Here is a 27,312-nt window from a genome sequence, read left to right as displayed (position 1 = left end):
TGTGACAACTTGGCCCAATCTTTCAGGGCATTAACCAAGGAGGATCAACCATACCCTTAGCCATATAACTCGACTACCCTATCGTACGCGTGAGTAATCTCCCCGAGTGTTGTTCTCGATGTACTATAGCAGTAAGACGACCGATAGTTTATCTATGGTGAGGTTTCAAGAGAGCCTAGGGGGCTTCCGATATACCCAGAGGGTACTTGGAAGACAGTCAATGCATAGTTTTGTCTAATGCGCTACTACTTGAAGGGGTACCCACAGGGGTTACAAGGGATTCCAACAAGCATGACCACCTCTTGTATTTCCTGCATGCATGCCTCCCCAAATCTGCAGGTTTATGCGCTCAATGAAAGATCCTGTGGTTTAAAGACGCCGGAACACGTCTCTAGCCAATTTTTTTTTTGCTAAAAATGGAGATCCCACCAGCCCTGGAAAGTGCTTTGATACCACTTGTTATGCTCTTGACCTACGAGAAGATACCAGAATACCAAATATGCGAAGAAATATACCCAGAACACAGAACAATAAGAAATAACTGTAAGTATTTTATTATTCAGAAAGGAAAGCAATGTTCACTTGCCTCTTCGAGGGGGCAACCTCCAATAGAGTTGGGCTCAATTACAAAATAAGACACGATGCTCCTCGAGGGGAGTCTTTATCCTTTATATAGGATTCATACAAACAATACCATGGGTCAATACCATGGTTCTTATTAATACCATCTATCTAATACCATGGCCCATTTGCAACTAACTGTGGTCCCTTCTTTAAATGCAGGTCAACCACTTACAATTATTAATATGGGCTTTATTGACTCTTTACTTAACTATATTATGACTTGAACCTATTACATAAATAAGGGGGTTAGGGGTGGACCCTAACAAAGTCCTTTTAAATAGTGATTTCCTCTTCATAATTTTCTGTCAAAGTTTGTTTCACAGTTCTCATTACAAATTATGCAATGCTGGTTGGCAAGGCAGAAATGTAGTAATACTGGGTGATGGAGTCATGAGGTTTAGTGTTTACTCGAAACTTATTCAAAATACGGTTGAACCTCTGATTAAAATCTTTCAGTTCTTGCTTTTCCTCCATCTTGAGACTACCTAGCTCTTTCAATAGCATGGTGGGGGTATTGTCATCAAAAAATTTCTCAAGGAAAATTTTCTTAAACCCCCTCCAGTTCTGGATGGAATTCAAAGGAAGAATATGATACCACACAATTTCTCTACCATATAAGATACACAGAAAATTTCTACATGCAACATCATCATACCATACATCAAGTGTTTGAAGATGTAGGTAGAATTTTCCTAAATGATCGTTCGCCATTACTATTTTGTCAGGGTAATACTTCATTAGGAGATTTTCCATATGCCTTGGCATCTTGTGTAACACACCTGGTAGTGCAAGTGGACCCTGAGACATCCAATCCATATCTTGGTATGCCATGTATTCTTCGTTGTCTTCCCCTTCTTCTTCAGAATATGGTTGATCTTCTTATTCTTCTTCTCCACCCAACTCGTGGAAATTATCATCCCAGAGCACCATGTTATCACCGTCACCACTGTTGAAGGTGGGAGGTTGTTCTAGTTTTTCTATGTTTTCTTCAGTCTGCTAACTCTTCAAGGGTGGCAACAACCAACTCTTCAATGGTTAAGACCATTATCCCAATGGGAGTGGTTTGGTTCTTCTTTGGAAAATATGGACGAGTTTCTATTCTGGGTATCAATCCAATAGCTCTCGCAAAACTTTCAAGTGATGGGGCAGATGGTCCTGAGTTGTTCGTATGTGAGTTTGTAAGGTTGTACAGTCTCGGGCTGAGAAGAAGTACCAACTTTAGGAATCTGTGTAGGGGATTTGTTGGTAATGTTACTTCCTTGACCAGAGGAAGTAAGATTGGGGTTGGTCAAGTTATTAACCATAAAATTCGAGTTTCCCTCCTTCTAGCACTAGAAATGTTGGCAGTGCTAGACCCATAAAAATTTAGGGGATCTCCCTAACATGAAGTCCCAATTAGACCTCACATTGTTTGGTGTAGGAGTCCCATCTAGTATAAAGTCTCGGTTGTCAAATCCTTAAACCTTTTCCTTGGCTCTAACTATCAGCAAGAGAGGGATGCAATGGTGCCTTCAAAAAGAAAGAAGGTGTGCCTAGTGAGTGTTCAATTGTAAATGTCTCAAATTTCTTCTACTACTGAGAGGGGAGGAAAGTGAGCCTCTAAGAGAGAGGTAGTATTACCTAGGAAGCGACACACATGAACCAGAGGGATATGTCTAACATCCAATGGAATATTCCATATAGGATGTGATGATCATTAGAACCAAAAAATGAAAATATCTAATATCCTACGGAATAGTCCATAGGGATGGGATAAAAATAAAACCCATTACAACACATTCTTAATAAGATAAGTACTAAAACAACCATAATAGTTCAACCTTTTTAGCACATGTGAGAGAAAACATGAAGTACAAACATCCGCAAGATAGTCTTACAAACATTCATAATCCATGCATGAAGAATGTGTTGGCCTTGAAGGATTTTGTTATTAAGTAAAACTTCCAAGACACCTGTAGACAATGAAAATAACTTGCTCCAATAGTGGATAATTGGAGCCACTCCTTGCTCCCCAAAAGAACTAGCTTATCTCTCTAATTCTTTGCAGGAGGAGCCAAGCTGAAAAGTACTTTTCTCTTACAATGAGGGAGTATATATAACCAAGGGGTGATGATTCCCCTTCCTTGTGAATCTTTAACTACCCTCATGACTTTTTTACTTCCTATGAATTTTCAAATTTACGTGACTCTTAGTATTCCACACATGTCCTTTGGAATTTCACTTTACAATACATTTTTGAAACATATGTTACATCATTAGGCACAAGGTGTGGCATGTGACTACTCATGACATGACACTGCTGACATGGAATATATGATGATGTGAAAATGTCAAGTCACTATTGTTGCTGAATGTTGAGTGTCTACTTCTTCTTTTCACCTCTGTATGACTTAGCGATAAGGAATCTTTAATTATCATAAGTCTTGAATTGCGATCACAAACTGATTTCCCTTTCACTTTCTTATGATTGATAAACTTGCATGTTCAGATACAAGTGTGTCTTTCAACATTCTTCCCTCCTTCATATCCTTCTTCATCATATTTCCATGGTATGATAGAGTACCTACATCTACAATTCACTCATGACACAATGAAATTAGCCTGAAAACCCCCTAGTATTAGATAGTTCATTTGGATCCATTAATTGAGTTGGAACCAGATGATAGGTCAGGAGAGAGGGCTTAGTGACTATGTAGTTGTGTATTTCTAGCAGCCAGGGGTGAGGCTTGAGCTATGAGACAGTGTAGTGTGCAATTCAGGGAGGACTGAGGGAAAAAACTACTTAGTTATGAGAGCCAGTGGGATAGGCTGAGGGGATGAGCACTGAGAGTACACATTGTTTAGTTTCATGAGATGAGGGAGGAAGGGCTGCTACGCAATTGCATAGTTCAGAGGCTAAGGGAATGAGCTCGAGGCTTGTGATTGCATGGTGTGCAATGAAGGCTAGGCTGGGAGGAAGGATTTCACAATTCTGAAGGTTAAGGTCGAAGCTTGAGCACAGAAACTGCGTAGTGGAGCAGTCCAGGGAGGAAGGAACTATGCATTGAGTAGTGCCAAGGGGAAAGGTCACAAATAGAGGACTAGAACTGCGGAGTGCATAGTTCAGAGAGTTCGGGTGAAGCAAATTTTCTTAGTCGAATATCCTTCTTAGAAATAGCTAAGTGTAAGATAGGTTGGACTGATGTGAATAAGACTTCAACTATGCTTTCACAGTTAGAATACTTGGCGACACAACAACATAGATCACCTAGGACATGAACAATGAATTTCCCTCAGTATGACAACCTTATGATCAGCTACGATAGGTGCGACACTTGAGATATATTTTGGGATGACCATGAGAACACTTGTGTGACAATGCTTAAAACTTTGTGAATGAGCGCGATAGATATTTACATAGTTAGAACAACTCATATACACAAATATATACCCTTGAAACCGTCAAAATAGGCTTCTACACATTTTGCGACAACCAATCATGCCAAAAGATGAAAGTTTAATCCAACTTGCAAACGGGAGAAAAATACTTCAACAAAGTTCATGAAATCAGTTTCGGTGTTCGCAAAGAAAATATGAAATACCAAGGAAGGCTTCGAAATTGTGTAAGCCAAAGTTTTTGAGGGTGTTGTAGAAGCTACAATAGGATGACAAAGCTCCAAGAAACCCTCTATGCTGGAGAGCACCGTTGTTGGAAGGGATTTCTTATCACATGGATTAGGCAGTGTTACTAGATGATCACTTGTCCATACACGACACATATAACTATTGTGTAGAAGCTTTAATTGTGCCAAGGATGATTCATCCTCCACACCTCCTTATAACCCATCCTTCGCATGCTTTTGGATTACAATGCACATCTTCGTACAACCCATCCTCTTCATACTTTCTAATTATAAAGCTTCACATGTGGCATGAATTGCTTAATTGCACTTTACGGATAGTCACCATTGACCTCCTCTACAAATAAACTTATAATTTAATAAGTTTAAAATTTATGACGAGTAATACTTGTATTTTTCAACATAATTAAACCAAAAAACTACTAGTTAAAAATTTAAGATGGGTAATTTCTTTTTAATTTTCAACAAAATTAAACCAAAAATCTACCTTGAAAAAAAAAATTCTCCAATTATACTAAGCCTAAGCAAACCGCTTTTTCCAGAGTTTGTTGTTTTTTCTGGAGTCAGCTTCTGGTAAATTTGGGCATTAAATAGAGTAGTGAAGGCAATCCTAGCCTAACCTGTAAATTTTAATGTTGTCTCTTTAGGGCTCAAATTCCATGAAATTTCCCCACTAAATGGGGGCAATCAAGGCACTCTCAGCTTGGATGAAACTAAGCAACATTTAATGCCACCTCTTTTCATCTTTTTGTGCACAAATATACTACTTGGCCTACATGGAAAATTAGATTTTTAAACGGCCATCCTTATTGTCCAAGTAATAAAAAGTGAAATACAAAGAGCACCTTCAAGAAAAATTGTTGAAAGAATCAATGCATCAACATGCCATACATGATGATCGTCTTTCTTAGTTATTTGGATGAGGGTATCCATTGATTTTGTACAGAAACAGTCGTACGGTTACTTCAATGAGAAGAATCTATTAGGGAATGGCATGTTGTGGCAGTCAAGAGACTGTATCAACATAATTATAGAAGATTCAATCAAAGATGTGTGTTGTGTGGAATTTAGCCACAATTTTGTTGTGTTTTTTTGTGTTGTGTGACATTTTTGCAGCATAATAATTATAATAGTGGTGGTCCCCACAAGGCATAACACATAATGTCCTTTTCATCCTCATTTCCATTGTGCGAAAGTTCAACGCATTGTGTGGAACCTTTGCAAAATGAGTTAAAATTTCGCACAATGGAAATGCAAATGCAGAGGACATAACCTCATATGCCTTGTGGGGACCACCACCAATCAAATTATTATGCCTTTGTCTCGCCCATCGATGTGCTTTAAAATATTTCCTTAAATTATTATGCTTGGAATCATGAATCATCTCTAGAAACATTAAAATTATCCTCAAATTTTTTCTGACTCCTTCTTCGATGTTTGTTTTAGCTTTTGAGTTTATGATTACTAATTTCAGTTTAATATTCTATTATCTAATCCCTTTGGAGATCTGAACTATTTTCCTTATTTTTACTACAACATCAATTTAATATGTACTAAAATCGACAATAAACTTAGTGACTTGATTAGCCCCTCAACTACTATGGGTAGTACAGGAGGTGGCTTGCCCTATCACTACTTCTATGAGGTAAATTGGCGAAATAAATGGGTTTGTTGGATGTGTGATATTGACAAGGTTTATTATTATCGTTGTTTCTGCTTCACCATTATCATTTACCTTGGTCATTTCGTTATCGTAAAAATGAATTCCATAAGACAAAATTCACCAATCATGCAACCACGAGCCAGAAGATAAAGAAATCTAGTTCCTACCTTAGTTAGTAAGAATTGTAAGAAAAGTATAAATTATATGCATATAAGTTTCTCGTCATATTCTAATTTGTTAAAATATGATATTGCAGTAAAATTCCACTTTGGACTACTCATTTGATGGATATTATGATGGAATCATATTCCTCTTTATGAGAGGACAAAAATCGACCTAAAGATCGCCTCATTTGGACAAGCATAAGTTGAGTTATGAATTATTTTATTTTCTCGATCAAGTCGGCCCTATGCACATGTACCAATGGATAGGTTAAGGGGACCCCCATGGAAGCCTATAAATAGAAGAGACCTCAAGCTCATTTATACACACATCAATTCTCTTCTCCTCTTCTATTTGGTCTTGGCTCACACAGGTATGACGGAGGAAACTTGCTCAAGTGTCTGAAACTTCAGGATGAAAGTAGCACTGAACTAGGGGTTAATAATTCAAAGTCGCTGGCACATAACTGAGCATTTGGGTCTTGGATGCTGGTACACAGTGGTCATGAGAGCGAATTTCAGTCCTTAGACTCTATCACAAAGTCTTCATGAGAGCGACCGAGATTTTAGTCCCCGGTCGCTCACCAAGAATGGTATCGGAGTGACCAAGCTACCATAGTCGCTATTATGCAGTTCACAGAGAGTGACCCTGTCTATCATAGTTGCTCACACAACTCCTCCTCCTTGCAGCCGAGACTCCAAGGTGAGATTTGAATGGCCCAAAGATATTTCTTAGTGATAGAAGTGTTTGACAGTAGGATACAGGTAGTGGCAGTACATTACAGTCATCTGAATTAGAGTTTTGATGTTTAGATTCATTTCATGGATATTATAGTTGTTATGAAGATATGGTTTATTGTACTCTCTTTTGCCAAATCATTTGATGACAATATATTAGAATAATATTTGCAAGGGTTTTCCCCATAGTGGATTTTTCCCTGCTCTCTGACCAATCCTAGTGTCTCTATGTGTGCATGCTTTTTTTCTCTTGTTCCTTTATGTTCTGTTGCATTGATGATGATGTTATTGTTCTTTATGCATTGTTGCATATGTTGATGAATAATGTTGTAAATTTGTATAGTGTTATGATGTTATGGGGTGAACTTAATGTATTAATGAAGAAATGCAATTATCAAAGCAAAGGACAATAAAGCCCTATGAAAAATTAACATGGTATTAGAGATGGGCTAAAGAAAATCCATGGAGATCACCCCCCATGGATACACTTTTGATGGAAGCAAGAATAGGATGGTGGAGACCTAAAAGAATCATAGGGTATGAAGGAAACCCTAGATAGTTAGTGCATAAGGATAATATGGTTAGGGTTTGAGATAAACCTTGTTTTATGGAAAAGACTTGAGATTTGATGTATGAAACTCTAGCATGTACTATGTGAAGATGCTCAAGCACTTGGGATAGATTTGATGAAGCCCTAGATGGCCAGTTGTTGATAAAGTTGATTGAAGGAAACATCTTATGTGGACTATGGATAGTGATGACTCTTGAAGGTTGGTTCAAGAGGGAGAGGATCACCTCTCATTGAAGATAAGTACTCCTTGACTTATGATGTTTCTTTGTGTATTTACTCTTGTTTAGACTTATGGATCTGATTATTATGATTATTGTTTTGGTCATTGTTTATACTTCTTGAATGTATATTTGAGTATATGGATGTATCTAACCTCCTTGATGACATGTGATAAGTAGATCCCTATTGAGGATCATTTGAGATGCAGGAAAGAAAATCTAGATTTGGAAAGAGGTAAAGAGGCACTTGATGAAAAAGTGACAAGCACTACAAGCTACCTATGAGAAGGTGTACAGGTATTTTAACACTACAAGGTATGAAAGGTTTATTGTTTCAATGTTATGGATTACTAGGTAAGCCTCATGTATGTTAAGAATGTCTCCTTCGCAAATGGCTCATGCTTACATATGAAAGATATTTAGATTTATGTTTCCTATAATGAAATGGTGTAATTGGTATTGAATATTTAGATCATGATGACATTATTGATTTATGAGGCTACTTATTGTTGATCTTAGATATAGTGGCATGACTTGATGTTTTTCTAACATCTATTATTCTTAGGTATCCTGATTCTATGAAGAAGGTTGATGCGTTGACTCTAGTAGATGATACTCTTGACACTTGACATGCACTTGACATGATGGATCTCTTATAGAATGTTACCTCATTGATACTGATGATGAAAGTATGTTGGTACTCTTTTTATTTTGGTAAAGTTCTATTGAATGACTTGATTTGGTCCTATGGTAACCTTTATGATAGAATTATTAGATTGATACTCTAGATCTCTTATTAACCGTGGTCATGTCTTTGAGATTAATTATGGAATATGGTAAAACTAAATTCCCTAAACCCGATGGATTGACTTGATAGAAGTGATATTTTGTTCATGATCTTTGAATTATGTTGTCACACGTGTTCATTATCCCTATCACGTGAATCTAACCTTTGATGAAAAGTTGATGTCATGATATGGCATAGTAGCTTATGTGAGCATGTTATGACCATGATGGGTATGTGTTTGATTTTATGATCTAATAGATATGTTGTTGCATGAATCTCGTAAATACATATTGATGACATGAAAGAAGTCGAAAGAAGTAGATTCCTAGTCAGAGGGAGAATCTCTTCTCAAGATTCTTACTCTTATTACTATTTGCATTATGTACTATTGAAATATGATTTATGTGCATCTGACATTATTGATCTGCAACAATGTCTAAGCTCTGAAGCCTGTACAGAAATTAGGTTTTCTGCTTCGAATGTAGGCATACAACTGGGAATACTCGTCCCTAGATGCACACATGCTAAGGCCAAGGTAGCGTCCAGGCAACTAAAGTCGCTCCCATGCTAATTTGATGAGAGAAACCAGAGGTTTGACTATTGTTGACCATCATCTGAAGATTATTGAAGTTGTCAGAACTCTAAATCAAGATGTTCACTCGGAGGATGTCAATTCCATAGATAGCAGATATCTAAAATATTTGAAAAAAGGGAAGTTTGAATGTTTGTAGGTGACCATGACATACATATAGATATGTCATTATGTTTGAAGTTTGTGCTATAAGATTTTAACATTATTTGGAAGATTGATATATATATGAGTTGTATGATGTCTAATGATGACCTAAATCTCTAACTCAATGATTGAGATATTTCTTGGGCTATAGATCTTACTATGATAAAAAATTTCTATATTGACATGATGTCTAATTTTTTGACTTCATGATTGATGATTTTCCTTGATGACAATGATATATGAGCATAGTGACTTCCTATGACTTGTATTATGGGAATTACTTGATTGATATTGCATGGTTGATGATAATCTATTGGCATGGTAATAGATGATGGCATGACATGATGAAAGCCCTACCTATCATCTGGTTCAAATAATTGACACTGAGATATTGATGACTTTTGATATTAGTATTGATTTGATTTCTAAACTTTGATGAGTTGATTTGATTGCAAAATCATGATTTATGAAAGGATGATGATTTGGTAAAGTGTTATCGTTGTAGTGAGCATTGCATGAAGCAAGCTCTCCCGATCCAAATATGTCCACATTGACAATTATCTGACAAAGCTAGATGATGTGTTGATTCAAGCCTTTACCTTAGAAGTGTTCCAAGGTATGACTTTGATTTTTATTTTTGGTTTTTATATACTGACGATCTGTTATTTTCAGGTAAATATCCTTTGATGATATAAGTAAGGGGGATATATCTTCTGAAGCTCGTAATAATGTATCATGGCATGATGAATCGATTTCTCAAGTTGGGATAAGATAATCTATACTGTGAAGCTATTAAAGAATCATTCAAAAGTGGAAATGGAAATCCTTGGATACTCTGATTTGAAGTTCAAGATGTTGTTAAACTTGACATGGCATCTGACAATTGATTGAATCATTTATGTTCCATTTTGAACATCCATCTGTATATATATAATATGCATAGAACATGAATAAGTTCATGATTGAGCCTATTCATAAACATTGAGTTGTTTCCAAGAATCCTTCAACATGTTTGCATGATATGATCTATTCTTGGTCTGAGATATTCTTCCTATGATATATGCCTGCATGGATATGCTGATGTTGATGAGATGAGCACATATGAGTGTTGTCTTAGTATTAAATATGACATAATGAGACACAAACAAGGTTGAGTATGATGTTGCTAGCATGACTAGTTATGAGCAGGTTGAAGAAGCTCCTTAGAGAGTTGTATGAGTACAATCTGGATAGGATATGGATACATTGTGATAATAAAGAGTGGGGTCTGATTCGCATAGAATCCCATATATATATATATATATTTGGTATCACGATACTCTCATATATTGAGACAGTGCATATGTGTGAGACAAGCTTAGGCTTGTGGTTGGCACCTCCTTGAGAGGGAGGATGATTATGGTATCCTTTTGTGATTTATATGATTATGTATGCTTTAACATGATACTTGATTTGATGTCTTGTATAAACAAGTGACAACTTATACTGATAGATGATGATTACTTGATACAAGCAAGATGATATGAGTATGATTAGAGAAACACTGATCAAGGACATTGAGCCATACTATTCCCCCTTGTTTGAGCTCCCAGGGTATGGAATTTATATAGAGGGCTCCTAGGGTTGATGGAACTCTGGAAAATAGGGCATTACCCCTATCTTTTACCCATAGGGTTAATGGAGTAGTAACTCACCCTATCTGGGTCTTTACAGAGTATACCCAAGTTGGCATCATACCCACAAGCCAGGATTGTTGTGAGTACTAACTCCTCATCTGGCCAACGAGTTGAGAGTGTTCTTGGGGGTGTACAACCCAAGGTGATTATGATGCAAGTTTTCTACCACTTCAATATTCAGGGTCATTGATGGGAATATCAGTAGGCAATAAGATTAGTTAAGTAGTAGCTCTCCTATATCACCTATTGCTCAATATGGGGTCGTAGTAGTAGCTCCTTGATGTGGTTCTGGGTTGAGTAGTAGCTCCCCGATGTGGTTCTAGGTTGATATGTTCTCCTTGATGATATGCTCTCTGATGTTGATGCGGATCATAGATCTGACTCCTCACCGATATTTCCAAGTAGTAGCCCGATGGTATTTTCAGGTAGTAGCCCGATGATATTTCTGGGTAGTATCCCAATGGTATTTCTAGGTAGTAGGATGATGGATTTCTAGGTAGTAGCCTGATGAAATATTTTCGGGTAGTAGCCCGATGAAATTTCCAGGCAGTTTCCTGATGAAATATTTCTAGGTAGAAGCTCATTGACATATTTTGGGTAGTATCCCATTGAAAAATATTTCGGGTAGTAGCCCGTTGACTGATATTTTGGGTAGTAGCCCACTGACAGATATTTCAGGTAGTAGCCCATTGATAGAGATTTCGGGTTGTAGCTCGATGAAAAGAGGGTGGTAGCTTAACTTCCCCTCCGATAACAAATTATTCTTCTTCTAGATTCGAGAATATTCAACATATGAGCATGAACAACTGACAAATAAGCAGGAATAATCAAGAGATGTACATTGATGATCCGAGATGATGAGATACTTGATATGGGATGTATGTCATGTTGATTGATGGTCCGATATTGGAAGGTGGAATTCTCCCTAGTTGAGAGGGAGTGTTAAAATATGAAACTACGTTAAATTATACTTTGGACTACTCATTTGATAAATAAGATGATGGCATCAGATTCCTCTCTCTGATAGGACCAAAATCGACCGAAAGATCACCTCATTGGGACAAGCGGAAGTTCAGTTATGAATTATTTTATTTTCTGGATTAGGTTGGCCCTATGCACATGTACCAATGCACAGGTCAAGTGGACCCTCATGGAAGCCTATAAATAGAAGAGACCTCAAGTTCATTTAGAAACACATCAATCTCTCTTCTCCTCTTCTATTTCGTCTTGGCTCGCACATGTCTGACAGAGGAAGTTCGCTCAAGGGTACGAAACTTTAGGATTATGCTTGCACTGAACTAGGTTTTTTTGATTCAAAGTTGCTGGCACAGAACTAAGAATTTGGGTCCCTCGATGCTAGAACACAGTGGTCATGACAGCAAAATTGGGTCCTTGGACATTGGAACAGATTCTTCATGAGAGCAACCGAGAGTCTGGGTTAGTTTGGTCCCCGGTCGCTCGCACATAATGGTATGGGAGCGGATCAGCTGCCATAGTCACTATCATGCAGTTCATGGAGAGTGACCATGTCTATCATATTCGCTCACACAACTCCTCCTCCCTGTGACTGGGACTCCGTTGAAGCCCCAAAAATCGGGTCGACAACAAGGGGGATACCCACCCGGTCCGGACCTTGGTTGGCAGCGCCTTATCCGTTTGGTATAGCGGGTCCGACTAGGGATAATGGGACCAGTTTCCCAATCTAAGGGGTGTGTGTGTGTGTAGAGTTGGATGATGTTGATCTAGGAGTATTTAAAGCTAATTTAATTCAAACTTCTAAACTGACTCTATGCTATTGGAATCTAATAAGAAACAACACATCTAATCTATGCTAACCTGGGGTGTATTTCTTCTATTATGCGATCTAAAGAGATTTCGAACAATAACTGGTAATAAAGATCATTCAGCTATCATAAGAATAGAAATCAATTAAGATAAACCACTCTGCATAAAAAGTTAAGCAAAAAGTTGTGAACAACATATCGCATAATAAGTTATTCATATGTCAAGCACAAATAAATGACTCCACCGTACAGAAGTGCCAAATGGTAACCCACACATTCATGCATTAACATATAAACAACTGAAAACTGCATATCACTTTAAGAATATAAGCAGAAATTGGTCAAGAGATAAAAGTACCATTTATGACTGGTTCCACTCATAAGCTTCAAGCAATAACGATTTATCTCTACTTGTTCTAACATCTACTAAGAGTACAAAAGTGCAACATCATTAGCAGACATTAAATGCAAACATTGATAAATCTCGATCCATCCATTCATCAAAAACCCCCTCCGAGGGTGCAAAAGTGCATGTTCTGAGGACAAGTTTTTTGACAAATTTCCAGACCCTTCTCCAAATGCCTGAGAAGGGTTTAAATACTGCTAACTAATTAATCTTAATTACATAAATTTAGGACACGGTTTCAAATGACCGCCCTTCTACTAAAGCAAATTTATTTCTAAAAATTGAATCTAATTTCTAACTGTTTCTGTATTTGCTCCTTAGTGCTGTAAGCAATGCAACATTCGCCTGGAAAGAGTCGGCTCGTTGTCTTCTCCTTTCGTTTGAGCTACGAAAATAGAAATAACAAGAGCTGGCACCGCTTTCTGACAAACTAGAAGATATTTTCGAAAATCTTCCTCTGGTTTGGCGTATTCACTGTGTGTATACTTGGTAATAACCCAATTTCTCTCAAATTGATTGTGCTGTTGCTATTTCGGCTTCCGGCCGTGCGAATGACTGAATAAGTTAGGGACTTTGCTCTCTGAACAATTTTATGTATTGAAAACTACTTCCGTTCTTTGTTCCAGGCTTTTCTGGAGCGTTTTCCCTCTTTAGCGTTTTTCTTTTTGCTTTACCCAGTCTAAGCTTCAGGATCTTTTGTAAACATGCTGCTTTTGTGCGCCTTTGACTCTGAGTCTTGGATAGTCTATTTCCATCAGTATCTGTTGAGTGATACTCTGGAATCCGCGGTCCTGCTGCATGCGGCATCCGTTTGTGAAGGCATCTCTTCTCTGTTCTCCGAGTATTGACGCTTTCCCCTTTTCCTTAGATGTTTCCTGCACATTGATTTATATTAGTTGCTGTCTTACAGTTTACGCAAAGGAAAAGAGTAATGACGAAAAGATTGACATGAAAGCTTTAAGCTCTAATGAATGCATAATCATGACACTCATAATGAACTGACTCTTCGAAAAACACAACACAATCCTTCTTGGATACTTTGGCGTACAATCATTAATTTCTTTTAAGGCGCGCGCCCAATTTTGGTCTACAGACAGCTTTCCTTGAACACTATGTCGAGGAAATTTTGCGATGAGTGATTTCTGCGACTCGCATCGTAGTATCGAGGATTGCGATGTCAAGATGTGTCATCGCAGGAATTGATGGTCGCATTCATCGCAGATCGCAAGATCGCAGATCGCAACATCGCAAATCGCGCTTAGTCATCCAATCATTGTGTGCTGCTTTATGCGATGTTGCGGTATGCGACGTCGCATATCGGCCGTCGGCGATTCCTTAAGTTTTCATTTAAGAGCGCTTCAAAATATATGCGATGCGATGAATTTCGCGTCGCTTCTTTGCAACTTATTATGCGCATAGGAAACGCTTGACTCTCTTCTCGCGATGCGATACAGCTTTAGGGAGTTAAAATACAAAAATTTTGATAAAATGTTTTTTGGATTTTTTGTTAAGGGTCCCCATTTTGTTGGTGTTATTGCTAATACCAAACAAAGAGGGGGGTTGTTGGTGACCACAACAATGGCGATTCACTGTGAAGAACTAGTTATCTCTACTTTTCTATTGAATTTCAACTTCCGAAGCAGAAAAATTTTCATATGTATAAATTTTGTTATGGACAGATAGAGTACATTACGCCTTATCCTATCAATGATACTTTGTCTCAACCTTTTCATATTCCAATTGTTTGTTTCCTCAGGCTTAGTTCTTGTATTCACACCAGACATTACTTGGTCTTTTAAAGATAAAATAAGGTCTTCTCTGCGTGCTGGCTTTTAGAATATGCTCATTTGTCGTAGGTAGAGCCTCTGCTGCCCGCAAGCGTCCATAGCCTCGACAGGGTTACTTGGTACCCAGCAATGATCCTTTATCCTGCTTAAGGTTATTTACAACTTTTCAGAGAAAAACCCTTTTTGACACTTTTCCCTTTTTTATTCTCTAAAGAACAATGTCTTGGTTTGGTGGCCAAATTATGACACAGTCATTCACTTGATTTACACTTTTGCTGAACAAGCTGGCTCGTGATGAGACCCCTTGTCTTTTGATTGCAACAATCTTGAGTCGTTGCCCTGTTTTGGTAGACAGTATTGGCAAAGTCAGCAAGTTATAATATCTGTGATCATGATAAGCCGGCTCGTGATGAGACCTCTTATTCTTTGAGATATAGTGTTTTCTTGGATTGTTCCTTTGAATGCTGTGATTTCCTTTAGCAGGGAGGAAGTCATTGTTTTTCCTTAAGAAAGCTTTGGACGACAATAATAGAGTTTGAAAACAGTAGCTTTACAGAGAATATTTATTTTATTATTGATACCTTTCATTGAGCTGATATAAAACAATTTCTTACCAAAGGTTGCTTTCATCAAATTTTTTGAAGTTGAAACTAGTATCATGTCTAGGCTAAAGTTAACTCTAACTGTCAATAATAAAAATCAGATTTTCGAAAATTTTTGCTACTTGTACAAGCGGAAAGTTCAAAATCTGATAGAGAATTAGTGTCTTTTTCATGAACCCTTTTAGTGACCATCTACAACTGGTTTTATTTATAAGAAAGAGAAAAACAAATAAAAACTAAAACTATCCTACAAAAATAGAAGAGTGATCTTCTATGGAAAATATATTTTAAGAATCTGTCCATTAACAGGCAAAGAATCTCTTCTACCTGCCAAATCCTGCAACACAAACGTCGATGGGCCTATGACTTCTACAATCTGAAAAGGACCAAGCCACAATTTCTAAAATTTCGTATGTTTGCCCTTTTCTTCATGAGCCTTATCCCATTTCAAAACTAAATCTCCCATCTGAAAGTTTTTTCTGGTCATTATGCTTGAGTCAAAAGAGGATTTTATCAGCGCTTGGTGATGGGCATGGGTTTTCTTAGCTTGTTCTCGTCATTCTTCTAATTTTATTATTTCCATTTGTCTTAGTTGTATGGAGGAGGTAGATACCTCATCGATGTGTTGTACTAAAGACAAAGAGGGGATGACTAAGTGAGTTGGAAGAACCACTTCTTTCCCATAAACTAAATTAAAGGGAGAAGTGCCGATTGAAGCTTTCTTCGTTATTCTATCTGCCCATAAAGCATTTACCAACGCTTTGTGCCAATTCTTTTGGTTTTGGTCGACTGTTCTTTTAATAATCCTGATCAGGTTTTGTTTGTTGATTCAGCCAATCCATTACCTTGCAGATAGTAGTTGGCCGAATATTTCAGTTTGAACCCTCTTTTAAGTGCAAACTCAGTCATTGTATTTCCAGAAAAGTATGAAGCATTATCAAACATTAAGGCCGTTGGCAATCCAAACCTAGTGATTATAAATTGATCTATGAATTCAATAATGTTTTCAGAATTAGCTGTCTTGAGAGGAACTGCTTCTACCCATTTAGTAAAATAATCTGTTGCCGTGAGGATGTACCTATGCTGCTTAGAAGAGTGAGGAACGATCTCACCTATTATGTCCAAGCCCCACTGACTGAATGGTTGCTCGATGTTAACCGGCTGTAGTGGCATGGACGGTTTCTTTTGTTTCCCTGCAGCAGTCTGGCAGACTTGGCATTTCCTCACGTAACTGTGTGAGTCTTTGAACAACGTGGGCCAATAATATCCTGCACGTAAGATTTTATGTGCAGTAGCGTCTCCAGCATAGTGTCCGCCTGCTGGTCCATCGTGGAGTTCTTGCAAAACCTTTTCGGCTTCAGTTTTCTCAAGACATATAAGAAGCACAGAATCGTAATTCCTTTTAAACAGAACATCATTTATGAGCTGGTATTGTTTAGCTTTCAATCTCAGAGCTCTTTTCTTGGTATGATCCAGGTGTGATGGAGCATACCCATTCTTAAGATAATAAATGGTGTCAGCATATAATGATTCTGCATCGTTTAGGCTTACCTCATACGTATGTACCTCTTCAGATGAGTTCTCAGGAATTTGCGATGCTCCAGCACATTTTGCAGAAGCCTTGACCTCTTACAATGTTTGCTGGTTTGATCTCAAGATCGTACTCTTGTAAAGCGGTGATCCAATTTTCTCTTTCTTCGCCCACATCCTTCTGTATCAGAAGGTTTCTTACCGCTGGAAATGGTACTATGACCTTAGTATGGGCTTTAAGTAAGAAAGGTCTGAAATATTTGATCGCTTTGAAAACAGCATATGCCTGTTTCTCCACGTCTTAATAGTTGAGTTCAGCACCTTGTAAATTCGAGCCAAAAAATGCGATCAGAGCTTCCGCTTTCTCTTGATTTGCTTGAGTTAGAATCGCGGCATAAGATTTTTCTGAGGCAAATGTGTATAAGATAAAAGATTCTGAAAAATTCGGGGTCGCTAAAGATTGGAGCGTTAATGATAGCTTGTTTGATCAAGTTGAATGCTTCATGCTCATCTTGACCCCATTTAAAATTTGAATTCTTTTTAATCATATTTTGCAAAGGAGAAACAATACGTGAGAAGTTTGGGACAAATCTCTTCACAAAATTGATCTGACCAAGGAAAGATTGCATGGCTTTTTTGTCATGAGGCATGGATATTTCAGAAATTTCTTTGATTCTGTCAGGTTCAATGTGAATACCATATTTTGACACTATGAATCCTAGAAGTTTTCCTTCACTTAATGCGAAAAAAGATTTCTTTGGGTTAAGTGAAATCTGATACCTTAAACATCGTTGAAAGATTTGTTTCAAGTCTTTGAGATGGTCGCTTCGCTTCTTGGAGTACACTTTTATATCATCCAGGTAAATCACTACAGATTTATTGACTAAACCTTTGAATGCGATGTACATGGCTCTCTGAAATGTAGCGCCGACATTGATCAAACCAAATGGCATCTTCCGATATGCGTATGTGCCCCATTTAGTTCGGAATGTGGTTTTTAACTGATCATCGGGATGTACCAGCACTTGATTGTATCCTGAAAATCCATCCAAAAAATACATTAATTCTGAGCCTGCTACTGCCTGTAATATCTGCTCCATAGGTGGGAGGGGAAAATTGTCTTTTTGACAGGATTTGTTGAGATTCCGGAAATCGATACAGATTCTAATATCTCCGTTTTTCTTTCTAACGGGTACCATATTGGAGACCCATTTGGAATGTCTAACAGGGAAAATTATTCTGGCTCTCAACAACTTATTTAGCTCAGTTTTTATCTGATTTTCTAAATTGGGGTGGATTTTTCTGAGTTTCTGTTGGACAGGTTTTTCATTGTCAATCATAGGGATATTATGTTGAATGATAGAAGTGTCGTATGTCTTCAGCTCATCGTAATTCCAGGAAAAAACATTTTTGTATTGTCTCAAAAGACGGATATACACTAATTTTTCTTCAGAGGCTAGGTCGTGGCCTAGATTAACGTTTTGTGGTTTCTCATCGGTTCCTAGGTTTACTAATTCGTAGTTCAGAGTCGAACTGTAGAGTTTAGAATTGGTAGACCTTTTAAACCGACTTTTCAAATCATATAAGTCTTCTAACTTAACCACCGATTTAGGTATAGCATTATCAGTGCTATTTTGTTGTATTTGGTGATCATGATGGTCTTCGTCAATTATTTGATTTGAGTAGGATCCTTCAGAAGTGAGGAAATTTACAATGTCAGGATCGTCATTGAATACTCTCCAGTTTGTAATGTTGTCAGGGATGGACGGTCTAAAGATTAATTCTATTGAGAATCTATCTGGACTAAAATCTTCGGAGGGAATAAGTCTAGAGGCTACATTAGCTAACAGGTCTGCGCTCGCATTTTGGAGTCTTGGGATTGACGAAATATTGAATGCTATGAAATGTGCAGTCAGATCTTGTACTAAAGATTGATAGTGTTTTAAATGACCTGATAGGAAATGTATGGTGTTACGTACCTGTTTGACGACAATCTCAGAGTCTCCGAAGACTTGAAGGTACTTAACGTTCAACCCGATTGCTTTGTATAGGCCTTGCACCAAGGCCTCGTATTCCAATCGAATTCAAGCATAAGCATGGTCTTATTTCCGTCTGGGCTAATCAGAACACATCCTGCTCCTGCTCCCTCGTTAGATTTAGAGCCATCAAAATATAATTTCCAAAACAAAGATGTATTTACAGGGTTATCTAAAAAATTAACACACTTTGAATTATCAGTTTGGGAAAAATTTTCGACTTGGGACAAAACTGAATTTTCTAAGTAAGGTGAGGTATGAGCATTGAAATTGCCGAGGAAAGAATCTACCGAGTAATTGCCTATGATACTTCTGTTGTATGCTATTGCTTCATTTTCTCCCTCCAATTCTGTCACTATGTATTTCTGGTGTAACTCTCATTCAACCTTTATTTGATTCGGTTTACCATTGTAGGGTAACCACATGTGTGACCAATCGGTTGAGATGTATCCATGGAGTTTTTCGGACCAATCCCTGCTAAGAATTAAACCATAGAATTCAGGGATATCAGCTACTAGAATGTCAATAACCTGACATACCTTCGGGTTAGACGACAATATTATGGTCACTTGATTAAGTTCACCAATCACTTCGACTTGGGATCGATCAAGCTGAACTATGCGCACTGCGGATTTTTGTGGTTGAACATTCAACTTGGCACATATTGATCTGGGTAAAATATTCGTTGAAGCACCAGAATCTACCAAACAATTGTGCACGTTTTTATTGAAAATTTCATAAGTGAGAAGAAAAGGGGGAGTGTGAGACCTTGATCTTCCTCCAATCAAGGCGATGTCATTTGGGTCAACCTTATTGATCGTGTTGGTTGGAGGTCTTCCCATGTTGTGAGAAGCTACAACTGTAGGCAAAGATGTAGTAGGCACGGCATGTAATTCTTTCATCATTATCTTCTGTTGATGTTTCAATTTGCTCAACTCATAAAGAGTGATATTAGCCCTAGTCTTTTTCATGTCATCGATAATGTTGTACTCCATTTCATCCGACACAATGAGTGTTCTTGATGGAGGTGTTTGATCTGATTGGACTGGGCTATATTGAGTCGCTTTGGCAGTTGTTTTCTTTGTTGCGACTTTATCTTTTGCTGTAGGGCTTGCGCCCTTCTGCTTAGGGGTAGTTTGGGGAGGATCAAGTTGATTTTTGCTTTGTGTGCTAACCGGAAATGATTCTTGATCTTCTTCTTGTGGGAGGATGAAATCCCACATTCCTTGTAGTTCCACAACTTCTTCGTCATCGGTCTACCCTTCAGTGGTATTCTCTTCTTCTTCCTTTTCTTCGGATTCGATGTTTGAGATAGTGTTGGGTGGTTTCACATCCATTGAAGGATTTCTTTTAAAAGCTCTGTAGGGCTTTTTTGAAGAAGTTTCTGCTAGTTTTTTTATGTCAATCATCTCATTGGACATGGTTTTTAACACTTTTTGTAATCCTTCCAAATCGAAAGGATCTTTCGTTTGCTTCTTCTTGGGGTCTTCCTTGTAGGAGACTTTCTTAGATTTGCGTTCCTCTATCACAGATCTTTTTTCCAGGGCTACTACGCGTTTCTCTACTGCTATCGCCTCTGTCAAGTTTTCAACTAAGGTTGTCTTATTTTCCCTATCCACGAAGATTGCCAAGTTTGATGGTAAGTCCGTAATGTACCATTCACATCTTACTTCTTCGCTGGGCTGGGAAGCAGCAGGAATTTTGTTGAGGATTTTATTGAACCGTAAATTGAAATCTTTGATGGGTTCTCTAGCCTCGGCTTTAAGATTGGATAGGTCATTGATCAACGTCGTCGTTGATCTGTCATCACCAAACTTGGTAAGGAATTGACTTTGAAAAATGTCCCAACTTGTGATAGACCCTGAAGGTAATGAAAAGTACCATGACCCGGCTGTTCCTTGCATTGTGTAGGGAAAAAGCCGGACGACAGCATCCTCGTTGGTAACTCCGTTGAGATTTACAGAAAGCATGAAATTATTAATATGCTCTTCAGCTAGCATGCCTGCTTCTAGATTGAATTTGGGTAACCATTTCTCAGGATGGGCCGGTATTGGGCTCAGGGGTGGAGGCATTAAAACTGCCCCAGGATTGTTCCATGGAGACTGGGCCATCGTTGAGATGCTAGTAAATGAAAGTGCAGAGGATGATCCATGATGCTGGGAAGATGAAGATATTATGATCTTTGATGATTGAAGAGGAGGGGTTGTGGAAGATGAATGAGTGATTTGGAATGAAGATGTGGGTGGCTGACTTCGCGGTGAGGGAGTTGAAATGGACGACGTAGATGAAAGAGTCTCACTGTCAGACTCTGGTGGTGTTTTCCTTGCTCTTTTCCTGGTGGGGAGAGGGAATTCAGTTGGCTGGATGCCAAATTTTTCGCTCTTTAATCTGGTCAGGGGATGAGCAGGATTGTACTACGAAGTCACGCTGCTTTGAGATTTATCAGACCTCTGAGTAAAAATAGAGAATCCCTGGAGTTTACGAATCAGAGTTTGAACTTCAGGGGGTTCAATGATAAATTGGTCTAAAATATTAGGGTATGCAGCAGCGGTTGATACTTGAGCGACTTCTGACTCTGGATTTAAACGTACTGGGGAAGTCGGGGGAGTTGACGAAGGCGATTTACTCTCAGAATGGTATTTAGATTTTGATTTAGGTGCCATTCATAGTTCGTGCCCTCCTTCTAGCGCCAAATATGTTGAAGCCCCGAAAATCGGGTCGACAACAAGGGGGATACCCACCCGGTCCGGACCTTGGTTGGCAGCTCCTTATCCGTTTGGTATAGCGGGTCCGACTGGGGATAATGGGACCAGTTTCCCAATCTAAGGGTGTGTGTGTGTGTAGAGTTGGATGATGTTGATCTAGGAGTATTTAAAGCTAATTTAATTCAAACTTCTAAACTGACTCTATGCTATTGTAATCTAATAAGAAACAACACATCTAATCTATGCTAACCCGGGGTGTATTTCTTCTATTATGCGATCTAAAGAGATTTCGAACAATAACTGGTAATAAAGATCATTCAGCTATCATAAGAATAGAAATCAATTAAGATAAACCACTCTGCATAAAAAGTTAAGCAAAACAGTTGTGAACAACATATCGCATAATAAGTTATTCATATGTCAAGCACAAATAAATGACTCCACCGTACAGAAGTGCCAAATGGTAACCCACACATTCATGCATTAACATATAAACAACTGAAAACTGCATATCACTTTAAGAATATAAGCAGAAATTGGTCAAGAGATAAAAGTACCATTTATGACTGGTTCCACTCATAAGCTTCAAGCAATAACGATTTATCTCTACTTGTTCTAACATCTACTAAGAGTACAAAAGTGCAACATCAGTAGCAGACATTAAATGCAAACATTGATAAATCTCGATCCATCCATTCATCAAAAACCCCCTCCGAGGGTGCAAAAATGCATGTTCTGAGGACAAGTTTTTTGACAAATTTCCAGATCCTTCTCCAAATGCCTGAGAAGGGTTTAAATATTGCTAACTAATTAATCTTAATTACATAAATTTAGGACACGGTTTCAAATGACCGCCCTTCTACTAAAGCAAATTTATTTCTAAAAATTGAATCTAATTTCTAACCGTTTCTATATTTTCTCCTTAGTGTTGTAAGCAATGCAACATTCGCATGGAAAGAGTCGGATGGTTGTCTTCTCCTTTTGTTTGAGCTACGAAAATAAAAATAACAAGAGCTGGCACCGCTTTCTGACAAACTAGAAGATATTTTCAAAAATCTTCCTCTGGTTTGGCGTATTCACTGTGTGTATACTTGGTAATAACCCAATTTCTCTCAAATTGATTGTGCTGTTGCTATTTTAGTTTCCGGCCGTGCGAATGACTGAATAAGTTAGGGACTTTGCTCTCTGAACAATTTTCTGTATTGAAAACTGCTTCCGTTCTTTGTTCCAGGCTTTTCTGGAGCGTTTTCCCTCTTTAGCATTTTTCTTTTTGCTTTACCCAGTCTAAGCTTTAGGATCTTTTGTAAACATGCTGCTTTTGTGCGCCTTTGAATCTGAGTCTTGGATAGTCTACTTCCATCAGTATCTGTTGAGTGATACTCTGGAATCCACGGTCCTGCTGCATGCGGCATCCATTTGCGAAGGCATCTCTTCTCTGTTCTCCGAGTATTGACGCTTTCCCCTTTTCCTTAGATGTTTCCTGCACATTGATTTATATTAGTTGCTGTCTTAAAGTTTACGCAAAGGAAAAGAGTAATGACGAAAAGATTGACATGAAAGCTTTAAGCTCTAATGAATGCATAATCATGACACTCATAATGAACTGACTCTTCGAAAAACACAACACAATCCTTCTTGGATACTTTGGCGTACAATCATTAATTTCTTTTAAGGTGCGCACCCAATTTTGGTCTACAGACAGCTTTCCTTGAACAATATGTCGAGGAAATTTTGCGATGAGTGATTTCTACGACTCGCATCGCAGTATCGAGGATTGCGATGTCAAGATGTGTCATCGCAGCAATTGATGGTCGCATTCATCGCAGATTGCAAGATCGCAACATCGCAACATCGCAAATCGCGCTTAGTCATCCAATCATTGTGTGCTGCTTTATGCGATGTTGCGATATGCGACGTCGCATATCGGCCATTGGCGATTCCTTAAGTTTTCATTTAAGAGCGCTTCACAATATATGTGATGCGATGAATTTCGCGTCGCTTCTTCGCAGCTTATTATGCGCATAGGAAACGCTTGACTCTCTTCTCGCGATGCGATACAGATTTAGGGAGTTAAAATACAAAAATTTTGATAAAATGTTTTTTGGATTTTTTGTTAAGGGTCCCCATTTGCTTGGTGTTATTGCTAATACCAAACAAAGAGGGGGGTTGTTGGTGACCACAACAGACTCCAAGATGATATTTCAGTGTTTCGAAGATCTTGCTCAGTGACAAAAGTGTTCAGCAACAGGTTATAGGCAGTGACAGTATATTACAGTCATTTGAATTAGAGTTTTGATGTTTAGATGCATTTCATGGATATTCTAGTTGTTGTGAAGATATGGATTATTGTACTCTCTTTTTCTGAATCATTTGATGACAATCTATTATAAGAATATTTGCAAGGGTTTTCCCCATAGTGGGTTTTTCCCTGGTCTCCTACCAATCTTGGTGTCTCTATGTGTGTATGCTTTTCTTCTCTTGTTCCTTTATGTTCCACTACATTGATGATGTTGTTATTTTTCTTTCTACATAGTTGCATATGCTGATGAATAATGATGTAAATCTGTATAATCTTATGATACTATGGGATGAACTTAATGTATTAATTAAGAAATGAAATTATCGAAGCAATGAACAATATAGACCTATGAAAAATTAACATAATTAATATGAAATGCAGGTGGGAAATGCATTGCAACACCTTGACAACCATGAAAGCATTGGTGGAGTCCAACCTAGAGTGTGTGCGGAGGAAGATTTGTGGAGGTTGCGATGTAGAGAAGATGTGCATATGTGGTTGTGTGGAGAAAGCATGTGCGGAGACAAAAATGCGGGGAAAAATGAAGACCCCATGTAATTAGTGATAGAGCTAAGGACTTTGTTGCATTGAAACTATTCTCCTTGTTATTATTGTATCCCTAAACACTAAACAATATGACAATAAATTATAAATAATAAAATTTAAACAAACTTACTCGTATTTTTGCATTTAAGAATTGGATAAAATTTGAGGAAGAAATATTTTATTGGTTGTTAGTTGTGTGTCTATATATATATATATATATATATATATATATATATATATATATATATAAATAAGATATATATATATATATATATTGTATTACCTTATAAATAAGATATTATATGAAAATTTGACACTTTTGGATTTGTTGATCACTGAGGAAATCCAACCAAATCAAAAATCAAAAGATGATTTAACCGGAGATTGAATATGCCAATACATATACTACGGTTATGGTCTTTAAGGCCATGAATGATCATGGGGATTTCCAAATGTCCTTTTTTCATTTTCCCTTATGAACATTAATCCATTCTGTTAGTGTCAGTCTTTCCAGCCTTCCTCCAGTGATCAAATGTGCTCTTACAAAGTGTTCTCAGAGTGTCAAGGTCAAATTTTGTCATTTCAGTGAGTCTTCAAGCAAAATTTGGTCACTAGGCATTAGGTCTAGGGTTTTCCCAACTGTTAGTCCATGTCATCATTCAGCTGAGTCTATCATCATTCATAGGGTTTTCATTATCATGTCAGTGTCGAATGAGTCATTTTACACCTTATTCATGCTTCAGTTGTGCCTAGGTAAGGTCATTTCCCTCTCCTAGGGTTTTGAAAGCCAATTTCTCTTGGACGGTCAAATTATCGGCAAAACTTGTTTCCTGATGTTCATACACCTTCCCCTATCCTTAAAGTACCTTATTAAACACTTCCCATCCCTTAGATCCGCCAAATTCCTCATTTTTGCACAAACCCTAGTTTCTAGCTACAACCTGGCAATTTTCTAGGTTGGGCCTGTGTTTTTCCCTTTTGGACCCCTTCCCCTCACTCAATCTCTGAGATTCCACTTTCCCCTGCTTCCTAACATCCCTCCCTACTTCCAAAAATTTCCCCAAGAATTTAGAAGCCCCCTATCCCCTTCAATTCGCTCCATTTCGACAAAATTCCTTGTTTCACACATCGGGACAAGTCGCACTCAAATGATGTTCCAGAGAAATAAAAGATACATTTTGGAAAACTGAGAGAGGTTTTTGTCGACAGAATGCCAAAGAAGAAAAACCTCCTTCACTTTTTTCACAGGTGTCATGGTTTTAAAGAAATGTCAAAATTACAATCGTTGGATCCAAGGCGGTTGGCCAAGGCACAAAAAAGAAGAAAGAGGCCCGATCCCCTCCATATCTTGGCTGAGGCTTCACTCAAAGATCATGGCACTCAATAGCTTAGCCACAGCTCAAATCCCAAAAAATTTTGAGAATTTTGGGTAATTTTGGCAATTGTTGGAAATTTACAGGTTTTGGCTCCTCAACGGGTCTCACCCCCGGTGAGACCCTTTGTCATGGCAACTCCTTTTCACAAAAACTCAGCATTTCCTGATTTTTTATGAAAAGTTACATATGCCCATGGATGGACTTGAGTTTTTATGGAGTTTTGGGCCTCCAGAAGGTCAAAATGCATGAAACATTTGACTTTCTGCCCCTTTTTTGAGTTGCAGAAAGCAGTCTTGGGAGAATTGAGTTTTGACTAGGCAAATAACCTCAAAATTCAAAAATTCTAGTTGGGTTGGAACGTAGACTCGCATACCTTTCCAACGAGCTATCCTGCACTCAATTCTGATACCGGGAAGGTCTCCAAACAGAGCTGCCAATGTGCGCGACCCGTTGAGAAAATGTGCGCGACCCGTTGAGGAAATTTTGCCAGATTTGACCAGTTCAGCCCAGAAAACGCAGTTTGGCTCCAGTTTGACTTTTTGAGGTTGATGGTGGTCCTCTTGAATGTAATTGTGACACTTTTTGGATACTTTTACTCTTGTTTAACTCTTCTAGAAGATTCTCTCATGTAAAGGGTAAAAATTGAATGTATGAACTGGTTTCCAAGTTTATAGAGGCAAGTTGTTTTGACTGCCTATTTTGTAGTGCTTAGTTTAGAAGTGGTTCAAACAGCTCCTAGGATAGTGAGCCCGACCCATGGAGGCAGGGAAAGAGGTTAGATCATCTATATTATGTACTTTCTTGCTCATTTTCATGGTTGGACTCTTGAGGGAGAAGCTATCATTGTATTATTTGTATCTCTGCAATTTTTGGCTAAGGAAGACCAGGGTTTTGCAGTCATCTTTGGGATTCTTGTGGACTCATGTGTTGATGGTGTGTTTCTTCATGTTCTTGTAAGCTTTGTTATGTGATTCATTTCCTTTCTATACTTCTGCATATTAAACAAATGAAGTGTTAAAGTAAGAATTCATGCTTGCCATGCTCTGCTTTTAAGTTTGTTTAATTTCGATGTTTTCTACTGTCTAAAGAGAATTCAAATTCATTGTTTGCTCTCTTTAGCCTTCTTATCTTTCATTCCTAACCATCCACTTCAGTCAAAGACATCAGCACTGTCTCCTACCTCGCCCCAAGGAACCCCCTGCAGAAACTGTGTCCCATCCCCGCACCCAAAATTGCCCTCTCCTCAATTTGCCACCAAAAACCCAAAAACCCCAAAATCAATCTTTTTAATCAGTTTACTAGCCTAATATCAGTGTTACCGTGTTGGTCATCTCATCTCATTGAAGATCTGCCGAGATTGACTAGAGAGAGCCTTCTCCTGCCCCGTAGGGCTAGCTACGAGGCTGAATGGTTTGATGTAGCTTTGAGGTTTGCCTTTCTCAGCTTG

This window comes from Pinus tabuliformis, chromosome 3_2, assembly GCF_031772625.1.
Source record: "Pinus tabuliformis cultivar Carrire ecotype Pingquan chromosome 3_2, CPIR1, whole genome shotgun sequence".
Lineage (NCBI taxonomy): Eukaryota > Viridiplantae > Streptophyta > Pinopsida > Pinales > Pinaceae > Pinus > Pinus tabuliformis.
This window is presented reverse-complemented; position numbering follows the sequence as displayed.